This window comes from Oryctolagus cuniculus, chromosome 3, assembly GCF_964237555.1.
Source record: "Oryctolagus cuniculus chromosome 3, mOryCun1.1, whole genome shotgun sequence".
In the NCBI taxonomy this organism is placed as follows: domain Eukaryota; kingdom Metazoa; phylum Chordata; class Mammalia; order Lagomorpha; family Leporidae; genus Oryctolagus; species Oryctolagus cuniculus.
In genome coordinates this window covers 57,271,324-57,285,201 of record NC_091434.1, presented here as the reverse complement: position 1 = coordinate 57,285,201, position 13,878 = coordinate 57,271,324, and the positions used below count along the sequence as shown (strand labels likewise).

Below are 13,878 nucleotides of genomic sequence, written 5' to 3'. Positions count from 1 at the left end.
ACTCAGGGTCCTTGATGTTCAGCTCTGGGTTTGATGCTAAAAGTATATGAGGCCATCTGAGAACAATTTTCCTCAAAGCTTTATGCAAAGGTAATAATAAACAATTAAAATCAAGATTGAAACTCAATGGGGGGGAAAACAATGTTAAACTAATTTTCTGACATTTAGTAGCTATATAAATGAGCTTCAGTTGTGATCTTCTCTGTGAAACAGTGACTAAAATCTCATTCTTACTAAGACAAAGTAAGCTATGAATGGTAAAATATTACAAAACATAATGTTTGCATTATTGTTTATTAAATCTAAATGGTATCATGTGCTTGATCTCAAGTACATAAGTGTTAACTTCACCACCCAACCCTTCTGCTATGAGAGAATGTTTGTACAGGTTTAGGAATTAAGGTGATGCTGGCTTCATAGAAAGAATTTGGGAGGATTCCCTTTTTCGATTTTTCTGAAAAGTTTGAAAAGAATTTCAGTTAGTTTTTCTTTAAATGTCTGGTAGAATTTAGCAGTGAATCCATCCAGTCCTGGGCATTTCTAAGTTGGGAGGGCCTTTATTACTGACTCAATTTCTGACTCGGTTATTTATCTGTTTAGGTTTTCTGTGTCTTCATGGTTCAATTTAAATAGGTTGCATGTGTCCAGGAATCTATCCATTTCTGATAGATTTCCCTGTTTGCTGGCATACAACTCTTTGTAGTAATTTCTGATGACTTTTTATGTCTGTGGTGTCCATTGTTACATTTCCTTTTTCATCTGATTTTATTGATTTGGGTCTTTTCTTTTTTTTAGTTAGTTGGGCCACTGGTGTGTCAATTTTGTTTATTTTTTTCAAAAAACCAGCTCTTCGTTTGGCTGATCTTTTGTAATTTTTTGGATTCAATCCTGTTGATTTCTTCTCTAATTTTAATTATTTCTCTTTTCCTGCTAGTTTTGGGTCTGGTTTGCTGAAATTTTACTACATCCTTGAGATGCATTGAAAGCTCATTTATTTGGTGCCTTTCTAATTTCTTGATGTAGGCACCTATTGCTATAAACTTTCCTCTTAACACTGCTTTTGCTGTATCCCATAAGTTTTGATATGTTGTGTTGTTATCCTCATTTACTTCCAGAAAGTTTTTGATTTCTCCTATGACCCAGTGTTCATTCAGGAGCATGTTGTTGAATCTACATGCGTTTGCATATGCTCTAGGGATTCCTGAGTTGCTAATTTCCAGCTTCATTCTACTGTGGTCTGAGAAGATGCATTGTATGGTTTCAATTCTTTTGAATTTGCTGAGACTTGCTTTATGGCCTAGTATGTGGTCAATCCTATACTAGGTTCCATGTACTGCTGAGAAGAATGTGTCTTCTTTAAGTGTGGGATGAAAAGTTCTATAGATATCTGTTAGATCCATTTGGACTATAGTGTCGATTACATCTGCTGTTTCCTTGTTGATCTTCTGTCTGGTTGATCTGTCTATTGCTCAAAGTGGAGTATTGAAGTCCCCCAATACTTTTGTATTGGAGTCTAAGTCTCCATTTAAGTTTCTTAACATATTTTTTGAATAACCTGGTGCCTTGTAATTAGCTGCATATACGTTTATAATAGTAATATCTTCCTGTTTAATTGATCCCTTAATCATTATATAGTTCCCCTCTTTGTCTCTCTTAACAGTTTTAGTGTTAAAGTTTATTTTGTCTAATATTAAGATGGCTACACGAGCTCTTTTTTGGTTTCTGTTGGCATGGAATATCTTTTTCCAACCTTTCACTTTCAGTCTGCATGCATCTTTGTTGGAAAGATGTGTTTCTTGTAAGCAGCAAATAGATGGGTTTCATTTTTTAATCCATTTAGCCAGTCTGTGTCTTTTTACTGGAGAGTTGAGGCCATTTACATTCAATTTGACTATTGATAAGTAGTGATTTTGCCATGCCATTTTTCTAAAGATATTCCTAATATATGCTTTGAACTTCCTGTGATCTTTTACTGAGAGATTTTCTTCCTTTACCTTCTTTCCTATTGATGGCTGTGTTTCTGTGTGTAGCACATCTTTAAGCATCTTTTGCAGGACTGGATGAGTGGTGACAAATTCTTTCAATTTCTGTTTGCTCTTAAGGTCTTTATTTCACATTCATTCACAAATGAGAGTTTTTTTTAGGATATAATATTCTGGAATGGCATTTTTTTCTCTTAGTACTTGGGCTCTATCTCGCCATTCTCTCCTAGCCTGTAGGGTTTCTGAAGAGAAGTGTGCTGTGAGTCTAATTGGAGATCCTCTGAGAGTAATCTGACATTTCTCTCTTGCACAATTTAAAATGTTTTCTTTATGTTCACTGTGGTGAGTTTAATTACAGTGTGTCGTGGTGAGGATCTCTTTTGGTCATGTTTATTCGGGGTTCTATGTGCTTCCTGTGCTTGGATGTCTCTTTCTTTCTCCAAACCTGGGAAGTTTTCTGCTAGTATCTCACTAAAAAGGCCTTCTAATTCTTTCTCTTTCTCCATGCCTTCAGGAACTCCTAGAACCCAAATGTTGGTTTTTTAATAGTATCTTGTAGAGTCCTGACAATATTTTTTAGATTTCTAATTTCCTCTTCTTTTCTTTGGTTTTACTATATACTTTCCTGTGCTCTGTCTTCTAAGTCCAATATTCTCTCTTCTGCCTCACTGATTCTGTTTTTAAGACTCTCAAATGTGTTTTTCACTTGTTCTATTGAATTCTTCATTTCATTGTGATTTCTCTTCAATATCTCAATTTCATGTTCTACTAAATTCTTCAGTTTATTTTAACTCCTCCTTAAGATTTCATTTTCACGAGAGAGATTTTCTGTCCTGTCCTGTATGTATTTCTGTAGTTCATTCATTTGTTTTTGATAGCTTCTAAATGTTGTTATCATAAATTTTTTGAAATCCATATCTTGCTTTTGTTTAATCTCATCATCTTCATAATCTTGTATTGGTGTGTCATGTTCTTTTGGGAGAGTCATGATGTCTTCGTTGTTCTTGTTTCCTCGGTTTCCGTGTTTGTTGTTTGGTTTTGTGGAGATATTCTTTGGTTTCTTCTTCTTTTTTTTCCACTGTGGTGGCTTTTCTCATTATACTATGACTCTAGATTAAGTGGACTGTCTGCCTTTGGTGAATCTCTAGAGGTTTGTGGTGGGTGTGGCCAGAGATCTCTGTTCAATTCTTCAGAATTAAGGGTGTGCCAAAGGTGACACACCCAGGTTTGGCATGGTAAAACTCTCTCTCTCTTTTTTTTATTCATAAGGGAAGTAATTCCTGTCAGCTAAGCTCTTCCCCTTGATGGCAATCAATGCCTGATCACTAGCTCCAGTGGGTATAATATTTGTCTGCTCTTTCCCAAGGGCCAAACAAAGGATCTGTGCAGTCTTCAGTGTAAGCTCAGATTCCCCTGAAATGCCTCTCACTGAGTAGCCAAGGTCACCAGAATTTGTGGCATCTCCCACCGAGCCTACTCATGTCTCAGCCACAGCATGTTCTCCCACACACCCTCAGTTTTTTTTTCTTTTCACAGTCCTGTTTCATAAGCTCTGCACATTTACTAGGTCTTAGTCTCCTGTTATTTCTCCCCACCAGAGTCAGGTTTTTCTGTTTGGCAAAGGATGGGCGTAGCCCTGAGCTGGCACAACTTTTACGTATGTCCGAAATGGCGCCTGCTCTATTGTCTTGTTCACCTTTGTAAGGTGAGTGGAAAGAGAATCGTGTCTGTACCAGTCCCTTTTATTTTTTTTTTCTCTCTTCTAGTTAGGCTAGTGTACTTTCCTCCATGGGGCTTCAAGCCTCATTCCCTCTAGTCTCTTCCTGCCACTTTTCCACCAGTGTTTTGGGCTACTGTGGTTTCGCTTCACCTCCCTTTCTAGTGCTGGAGCGGTGACACTCTCGGCAGCTGGGCTCCCGAGCCATGGGCACCCATGCCCTCCACGTAGATCCACTGTGTCCTTCTAGTTCCGGAAGTGTTTCCTCTGCAGTTTTTTCCCTAACTCTTCCCTGAGACTACAGTATCTCCACTTTTATTAAACTATCTTTTCCTGGTCTATCAGTGAGCTCCCTCCCTATTCTGCCATCTTGGAGCCCTCTGAATGTGTTTCACTTTACCATACTGAGCAGATGGTTAGACTGTTAGTGCAACATCTTCTGAGAAGGATAAGTCATTGTATTCCATGAAAAGGCCATGTAAATATTAAAATCTGAGCTGGCCCTTGAAATACAGGAAGATTTTAGGCAAGGAGTATGAGAAAGGCTTTTCAAGGGGGTAAGATAAGACAGGATAACAGCTCAGGGTTTGGGTGCTAGGAATAAGTTTACTACTTTCTCTTGTTGGAATGCATTAGAAAGCAAGCTTTGGAAATCTAAAGAATAAAATTATAAAATTATAGTGACATTTTAGGAAGATTCATTTAGTAGCACAGAATAGGATTGATTATAGTGCATGAGAAACTGAAATTAGAGAGGTCAAGTAGGAGGTATTTAAGCAATATAGATATTAATGATGAGAGCTTAATGAACATGCTAACTGGAAATTAAAAGAAAGGTACATATGAGAGAAATCTTGAAACAAGGACTCATTGGGATTAATGACAGTTTGAATTGAGGAGGTGAAACAAAGTGCTGGCAAAGAAGATTGGTGTGTTAGAGTCTTGATGGGGAAAGCAATGAGAAATGAAGAACCATGAGCAGAAAAGGAAAAGGCAGAATGGGGAGCCAGTTTTGAGTGGCAGTAGTTGATTGTGTTGGACTCAGGTTGAGAGGATAACATCTATGTGGAAACTTGCATAAGGTAGCCAGAAAGACAGTTTATGTTCAGTAAAAAGGTCAAGAGCTGAAAGGAGGATTAGGGAAGTACCTGCATACAAAAGCAGTAGTTGAGGTTTGACAGTGAAATTAAACTCTGAGTACTGGAACATGATTGGAGAGCTCTGGAAAACACCTCTGGTCACAAGGCAAAAAACAGAGGAGTTGGTGCAGGAATATAGGTCCAGAAGGGTCCAGCTGTCCCAGAATCAGCTAAATCAGAAAAGGGTGAGAAGAGAATTCATTTTCAAACAGTAGGAAATGGCTAATTTAAACAAGAGCATAAGATATGTTTTGATTTTTGTTGTTGTTTGTGGGTGATCCTGTACCCAGTGGGGAGCCTGCTTGCCCTGCCCATACAGGAGGTTGACAGGGCATGGCACACCATGGGTCCTGGGAAGGACCCCACAACCTGACTGCTAGCAGGCGGTGGGAGCCCCAGGCACATTTCCCCCACCCCCGCTCCCTGTTAAAGGGCCCTGTGATTGCTAATCAGGCAAACAGCTCCTGAGTGTGGCCCAGGCCCATTAGGACCACCTGGAAATGTACCCTAGCTATATGACCTTCAAGCTGATTGGAGAAGCATAGCGGTGCCAATATCGGCTCTATCCTATAGAATTAGTGTTGTCCTGAATTAGCTATGCTCCCTCTGTCTGCCCTTTCAAAGGTGTGCTTGGTGGTTAATAAAACGGACATGTTCACGGATTGTCTCCGGTGCTTCTTGTGGAAGAACACTGTTGTCCCATCATCCCAGTGGTGCAGGACGAGTCCGCAGTTGTTGTAGAGTAGTAGGGAGCAATGTAGTAATTCCTGTAGAACAGACCCAGGATATCTACTAAATCATGTTCCCCAATCATGTAGGATGTGTGGTTAGGGAATATTCCTATGGTGTGGTCAGAGTTTGGCTTTGCATATTTCCTAAAAGATAAGAAATAAATCCTAAAAAATCCAACCTGTATAAATAACCTTAAATAGATATATAGGAATCACTTTTTAGTCATGAATATATTACTTTCCCTTTGATTTGTTTTATTTTCATTTTATTGTATTAAGTTTTCACTGTTACTTTGTTAAACAAAATTCCTAGTAAGGATGTAAAGAAATTGGCTGAACGTTTTTTTTTTTTTTTTTTTTGACAGGCAGAGTGGATAGTGAGAGAGAGAGACAGAGAGAGAAAGGTCTTCCTTTGCCGTTGGTTCACCCTCCAATGGCTGCCGCGCTGCGGCCGGCGCACCGCGCTGATCCGATGGCAGGAGCCAGGAGCCAGGTGCTTTTCCTGGTCTCCCATGGGGTGCAGGGCCCAAGCACCTGGGCCATCCTCCACTACACTCCCGGCCACAGCAGAGGGCTGGCCTGGAAGAGGGGCAACCGGGACAGAATCCGGCGCCCCGACCGGGACTAGAACCCGGTGTGCCGGCGCCGCTAGGCGGAGGATTAGCCTAGTGAGCCGTGGCGCCGGCCCTGGCTGAATGTTTTTAATTTCTCTAGAAGTATCATCTCAAAGAAAAAAACAAATAGATTTTGATAAGTAGACAAAATAAATTTACTTTCAGCAAAGACTTAGTCATTTTAATTAAGATGATTTGAAGCACATTTTCTTGATTTCCTAAAGTAGATTGGGAAACAGAAAGTAAAGACTTTAAAATAAGCACAGTTTTTTCTTTTTTTTAATTAGTGAGCAAAGACAGAGGTGTGAATTATATTACAGCTTTAAATGTGTGGAGATTTTAACAAGCAGTTTAGTAGGTTTACTGTGAACTCTTGACATTCAAAGTTAACATAATATTCATCTTTATATGTGTTATTAGAACATACTTGGATTTAATTTTAAAAAATTTTGTTTGTCTCAGAGTTTCCTACTGCTTTTTGCATGTCTTCATATTTACTTTCCAATGATGGAGAATATTTTACACATGAATTATCTTTTTAAAATTTTTCTAATGATTTATTTATTTATCTGAAAGTCAGAGTTATGTAGAGAGAAGAGAGGCAGAGAGAGAGAGAGGTCTTCCATCTGCTGGTTCACTCTTCAGATGGCCACAACGGTCAGTGCTGTGCCAATCCGAAGAAAGGAGCCAGGAGCTTCCTCTGGGTCTCCCACGCGGGTGCAGGGGCCCAAGGACTTGGGCCATCTTGTACTGCTTTCCCAGGCTATAGCAGAGAGCTGGATGGAAGTGGAGCAGCCAGGACTCGAACCAGCACCCATTTGGGATGCCGGCGCTCCAGGCCAGGGTGTTAACCCGCTGCGCCACAGCGCCAGCCCCTACATGATCTATCTTTAACATAATATGCCAACAGAAGTGGTGTTGATTTTCTCCATTGTAAATAACTTCTTAAATTTTATGAAATTCCTGTGGAGTTTAAAAAAAAACAAACCTGTCAAGATCTTTAAAGAGAAGATCTAAACATTTTTTTAAAGCCCAGATAAATTTATCAAATATTTTTTCCATTTTTTATTCATATTAAAATTATTATTACATTGGTGATTCTTATTTTGGGAGGCTAAGTTGAATTAATGTTATTAAATGCTTCAATTTTTAAAAAATATAATCTATATAGCAGATCAAAATTCTGCAGCTGAGTCCCTATGTCTAACGATAATTTTTTACTTCTCTCCTTCAGTTTCTTTTTTTCCTCCTGGGATTTCTTAATTTCTTTCTCAGAGTTTGCTGAATTTATATCTTTTTCTTTTTTTAAAAAAAAGATTTATTATTATTTGAAAGGCAGAGTTACAGAGAGGCAGAGAGAGACAGAGAGAGAGAGAGAGGTCTTCCCCTCCACCAGTGTTCTCAGGGTGTTCCCCTGTGTTTAGGTCTTGGATCTGTCTTGAGATAGTTTTTGTATATGGTGAGAGGTATGAATCTAATTTCATTCTTCTACATATATAAATCCGATTTTGTCAGCACCATTTGTTGAAGAGACTATTCTTACTCCGCTGTACGGTCTGAGCACTCTGTCAAAAATCAGTTGGCTGTATGTATGTGTATTAATTTCCAGACTGTCTATCCTGTTCCACTGACCTGTGTATCAGTTTAATGCCAGTATCATGCTATTTTAATTACTATAGCTTTGGAGGATGCTTTGAAGTCAGGTATTGTGATTCCTCCAGCCTGATTTTTCTTGTTCAGGATTGCTTTGACTATTCTGGGGCTTTTGTAATTCCATGATTGCCTTCTCTAGTTCTGTAAAGAATGCCATTGGTATTTTGATAGGGATTACATTGAATTCTTAGATTGCTTTAGATAGTATAGATATTTTAATGATACTGATTCATCTGATTCATAAGCAAGGAATATCTTTCCTTTTTTTGTGTCCTTCATGACTTCTTTCATCAGTGTTGATAATTTTCACTGTAGAGATCTTTTGCTTCTTTGGTTAAATTTATTGCTAAATATTTGATTTTTTTGTGGCTATTGTGAATGGAATTCCTTCCTTGATTTCTCCTGTGAGTTCATCATTAGCACAGCAAAAGGTACTATTTTTATATTTTTATTTTGTCACCTGGAACTGTATTGAATTAGTCTGTGGATTCTAGCATCTTTTTGGTGGAGTGTTTAGGTTTTTCCGTGTACAGCATCATGTAATCTGCAATCATGGTTAATTTGACTTCCTCTTTTCCATTTTTGATACCCTCTATTTCTTTCTCCTCCCTAATTGCTCTAATACTTCCAGTAATATATTGAATAAGAGAGGTTAAAGTGGACATCCTTGTCTTATTCCAGATCTGAAGGGAAATCCTTTCAGGTTTTCCCAAGTCAGTATGATATTGACTGTTTTTTGTCATATATAGCTTTCATTATTTTGAGGAATATTCTTCCTATACCTAATTTCTAGAGGGCTTTTTTTTTTTCATTGTGAAACGTTATTGAATCTTATTAAATGATATCTCTATTTCTAATCAGATGACCATGTTCTTTTCTTCACTCTATTGATGTGATTTATGATGCATATTGATTTGCAAATGTCAAACCACCCTTAAATTTTTGAGAAAAATCCCACTTGTTTGTGATGTATGACCTTTTGACATGGTTTTGGATTCAGTTTGCCAGTATTTTGTTAAGATTCTTTGCATCTATGGTCATTAAGGATGTAGGTCTATAGTTTACTTTTCCTGTCATGACTTGTTTTGGTTTTAAAGTAATGATGGCCTCATAAAAAGAGTTTGGCAGAGTTCTATCGTGTTCAATATTTTGGAATAGTTTGAAGAGCACTGTAGCTATTTCCTCTTTGAATGTCTTATAGAATTCATTAGTAAGCTATGAGGTCTTGGACTTTTCCTTGATGGAAATCTTTTGATTACTGCTTCAAACTCATTGCTTGATATAGGTCTGTTTAAATTGTCTGTATCTCCTTGATTTAATCTTGGTAGGTTATATGAATCTAGGATTTTATCCATTTCTTTAAGGTTTTCTGATTTTAGTATATAGATCTTCATAGTAGTTTCTTTTTAAATGATCCTTTGTTTTTCAGTGGTGTCAGGTATAATATTTCTTTTTTCATGTCTAATTTTATTTAGTTGAGTTCTTTTTTTTTTCATTGTTAGTCTGGCTAGAGTTTTATTTTGTTTTTCTTCTCAAAAAACCAATTTTGTGATCAGCTGGTGCGCCAGGGGCAACGTGGTGTGAGCGCCGTCTTCCTCGGAGACCAGGGCGCGCTTCTGCCCGGCCTCCGCCTTCCTCCAGACCTTCGCTCTCGGCTCTGCGTAGTCCGATGTTAGAGGAAGCGGCCAGCAGCCCTTCAGAGAAGATGGGAGGCGAGGAGAAGTCGGAAGGTGCTGGTGAGGAGAAGAGGAAGGAAGGAGGCAAGAAGAAGAACAAAGAGGGATCTGGAGATGGAGGGCGAGCAGAGTTGAACCCCTGGCCTGAATATATTAACACACGTCTTGAGATGTATAATAAACTAAAAGCAGAACATGATTCCATCCTGGCAGAAAAGGCGGAGAAACACAGCAAGCCAATTAAAGTCACTCTGCCTGATGGCAAACAGGTCGATGCAGAATCCTGGAAGACTACACCTTATCAAATTGCATGTGGAATTAGTCAAGGCCTGGCTGACAATACTGTTATTGCTAAAGTGAATAAAGTTGTCTGGGACCTAGACCGCCCATTGGAGGAAGATTGTACCTTGGAACTTCTCAAGTTTGAGGATGAGGAAGCTCAGGCCGTCTATTGGCACTCCAGTGCTCACATTATGGGTGAGGCTATGGAGAGAGTCTATGGTGGATGTTTATGCTATGGGCCACCCATAGAGAATGGGTTCTATTACGACATGTACCTTGAAGAAGGGGGTGTGTCCAGCAATGACTTCGCTTCCTTGGAGACTGTATGTAAGAAAATCATGAAAGAAAAACAAGCTTTTGAAAGATTAGAAGTTAAGACAGAAACTTTATTGGAAATGTTTAAGTACAACAAGTTCAAATGCCGGATACTTAATGAAAAAGTGAATACCCCAACTACTACAGTCTATAGATGTGGCCCCTTGATAGACCTCTGCCGGGGTCCTCATGTGAGACACACAGGAAAAATTAAGACTTTAAAAATACACAAAAATTCCTCCACATATTGGGAAGGCAAAGCAGATATGGAGACTCTGCAGAGAATTTACGGCATTTCATTCCCAGATCCCAAAATGTTGAAAGAGTGGGAAAAGTTCCAGGAGGAAGCTAAAAACCGAGATCATAGGAAAATTGGGAGGGACCAGGAACTCTATTTCTTCCATGAACTTAGCCCTGGAAGTTGCTTTTTCCTGCCAAAGGGAGCCTATATTTATAACACACTTATGGAATTCATCAGGAGTGAATATAGGAAAAGAGGATTCCAGGAGGTTGTCACCCCAAACATCTACAACAGCCGACTGTGGATGACCTCAGGCCACTGGCAGCACTACAGTGAGAACATGTTCTCCTTTGAGGTGGAGAAGGAGCTGTTTGCTCTTAAACCCATGAACTGCCCAGGACACTGCCTTATGTTTGACCATCGGCCAAGATCCTGGCGGGAGTTGCCCCTGCGCGTTGCTGATTTTGGGGTCCTACATAGGAATGAACTGTCAGGGGCACTCACAGGACTTACCCGGGTACGAAGATTCCAGCAGGATGATGCTCACATATTCTGTGCCATGGAGCAGATTGAAGATGAAATAAAAGGTTGTTTGGATTTTCTACGAACAGTATATAATGTATTTGGATTTTCTTTTAAACTGAACCTTTCTACTCGCCCTGAAAAATTCCTTGGAGATATTGAAGTATGGAATCAAGCTGAGAAACAACTTGAAAACAGTCTGAATGAATTTGGTGAAAAGTGGGAGTTAAACCCTGGAGATGGAGCTTTTTATGGTCCAAAGATTGACATACAGATTAAAGATGCAATTGGTCGGTACCATCAGTGTGCCACCATCCAGCTGGATTTTCAGCTGCCCATCCGCTTTAATCTTACCTTTGTAAGCCATGATGGTGATGACAAGAAGAGGCCAGTGATTATTCATCGTGCCATCCTGGGGTCTGTGGAGAGAATGATTGCCATCCTCACAGAAAACTATGGGGGGAAATGGCCCTTCTGGCTGTCTCCTCGCCAGGTAATGGTCGTTCCAGTGGGGCCAACCTGTGATGAATATGCTCAAAAGGTCCGGCAGCAGTTCCATGATGCTAAGTTCATGGCGGACATTGACCTGGATGCTGGCTGTACACTGAATAAGAAGATCAGGAACGCACAGTTAGCCCAGTATAACTTCATCCTGGTTGTTGGTGAAAAAGAGAAAACCAGTGGCACAGTTAATATCCGTACCAGAGATAATAAGGTCCATGGGGAGCGCACCATTTCTGAAACCATCGAGCGGCTACAGCAGCTTAAGCAGTCCCGTAGCAAGCAGGCAGAGGAAGAATTTTAACGCAGACTGGACTACTGGAAGAGGATGATCAGTGTTTCCATCACAGTAATTTATACTGAACTTGGAAAAATTAGGCAGAATCGACTCTTTCAACCCAGACAGGTTTTAGACAATGTGTAATTTAAGGGATTAGAGAGCCATCAAAATGATTTTATTTGTAAAAATCTGGTGAAAATAAAAAACCACAATGAATGATTTAGTGTAATGTGGGAGAAATCTTTTTGTAAATTAAATTTAGTTGAAACATTCAACAAGCCAGAAAAGCTACAATTTGGATTATGGTATAAAAATAAAAAAATGTTCATTCACAAAAAAAAAAAAAAAAAACAAAAAACCAATTTTGTTGTTTTTATTTTTAGTTTCTTTTTTTTTTTTAAACTTTTATTTAATGCATATAATTTTCCAAAGTACGACTTATGGATTACAATGGCTTCCCCCCAATACCGTCCCTCCCACCCACAACCCTCCCCTTTCCCACTCCCTCTCCCCTTCCATTCACATCAAGATTCATTCTCGATTATCTTAATATACAGAAGATCAGCTTAGTATACATTAAGTATGGATTTCAACAGTTTGCTCCCACACAGAAACATAAAGTGAAAAATAATAGATGATTTTTTTAAATGATGATGAAATCAGAGCAGACCTATTGTCATGTTTAATCCCAGTGAGAGTCAAGTTGGGAATTGATAATTTTTTTTTTTTTTTTTTTTTTTACAGAGGATCAGTTTAGTATGCATTAAGTAAAGATTTCAACAGTTTGCACCCCCATAGAAACACAAAGTGAAATATATTGTTTGAGTACTCGTTATAGCATTAAATCTCGATGTACAGCACATTAAGGATAGAGATCCTACATGAGGAGTAAGTGCACAGTGACTCCTGTTGTTGACTTTACCAATTGACACTCCTGTCTATGGCATCAGTAATCTCCCTATGCTCTAGTCATGAGTTTCCAAGGCTATGGAAGCCCTCTGAGTTCTCCGACTCTTATCTTGTTTAGATAAGGTCATAGTCAAAGTGGAGGTTCTCTCCTCCCTTCAGAGAAAGGTACCTCCTTCTTTGATGACCTGTTCTTTCCACTGGGATCTCACTCGCAGAGATCTTTTGCCAGAGTGTCTTGGCTTTCCATGCCTGAAATACTCTCATGAGCTCTTCAGCCAGCTCCGAATGCCTTTAGGGCTGATTCTGAGGCCAGAGTGCTATTTAGGACATCTGCCATTCTATGAGTCTGCTGAGTATCTCACTTCCCATGTTGGATCACTCTCCCCTTTATTTACTCCATCAGTTAGCGTTAGCAGGTACTAGACTTGTCTAAGTGCTCCCTTGCTCTGATTATTATTAGTTCTCACCTCCTGCTGATTTTGGGTTTGGATTTTTTTTCTAAGTCTTCAAGATTCATCATTAGACCTTTAATTTGAAACATTTCTTTTTTGTTTTTTGAATATAAGTGCCTAATGCTATAAACTTGCCTCTTAAAACTGCTTTTGCTGTATCCCACAGATTTTGATATGTTGTATTTTCATTTTCATTTGTTTCAAGAAAGTTTTTGATTTCCTTTTTAAATTCCTTAATGATCCACTGATTATTCAGTAACATGTTGTTTAATTTCCAAGTATTTATAAACTGTCTATTGTTCTTGTTGATTTCTAGTTTTATTCCTTCATGGTCTAAGATGGTACATGGTATGATTTCAACCATTTTAAATTTGCTGAGACTTGAATTGTGGCCTAATATGGGGTCTATCCTAGAAAATGTTCCATGTGCTGATGAGAAGAATGGGCATTCTGTAGCCATTGGGTGAAATGTCCTGTAGATAGATGTCTGCTAGGTCCATTTGTTTTAGAGTATGTTAGAACTCTGATGTATCTTCATTGATTTTGTTGTCAGAATGATCTGCCCATTGATGAAGACTGAGGTATTGAAGACACCTGCTATTATTGAATTGGAATTTATCTCTTCCTTTCAGTATACTAGTATTTTCTGTATATATTTGGATGGTCTTGTGTTGGTTGCACATATATTTATGATCATTACATCTTCTTGCTGAATCAAACCCTGTATCAAAACACAATGTACTTCTTTATCTCTTTTTATAGTTTTCGATTTTTTTTCTATTAAGATATATATACCTTTTTTTTTCTTTCAAATTTTTATTTAGTGAATATAAATTTCCAAAGTACAGGTTATGGATTACAATG

General features: G+C 38.6%; 1 protein-coding gene and 1 pseudogene across 2 annotated transcripts in view; both read left to right on the top strand.

The window, feature by feature from the left end:
• Nucleotides 1–13,878, top strand: part of NUP35 (nucleoporin 35) — a 429,947-nt gene that overhangs the window by 243,740 nt on the left and 172,329 nt on the right. The gene's annotated exons all lie outside the window — the stretch shown is intronic.
• LOC138848964 (threonine--tRNA ligase 1, cytoplasmic pseudogene) lies at nucleotides 9,384–11,889 on the top strand (annotated as a pseudogene).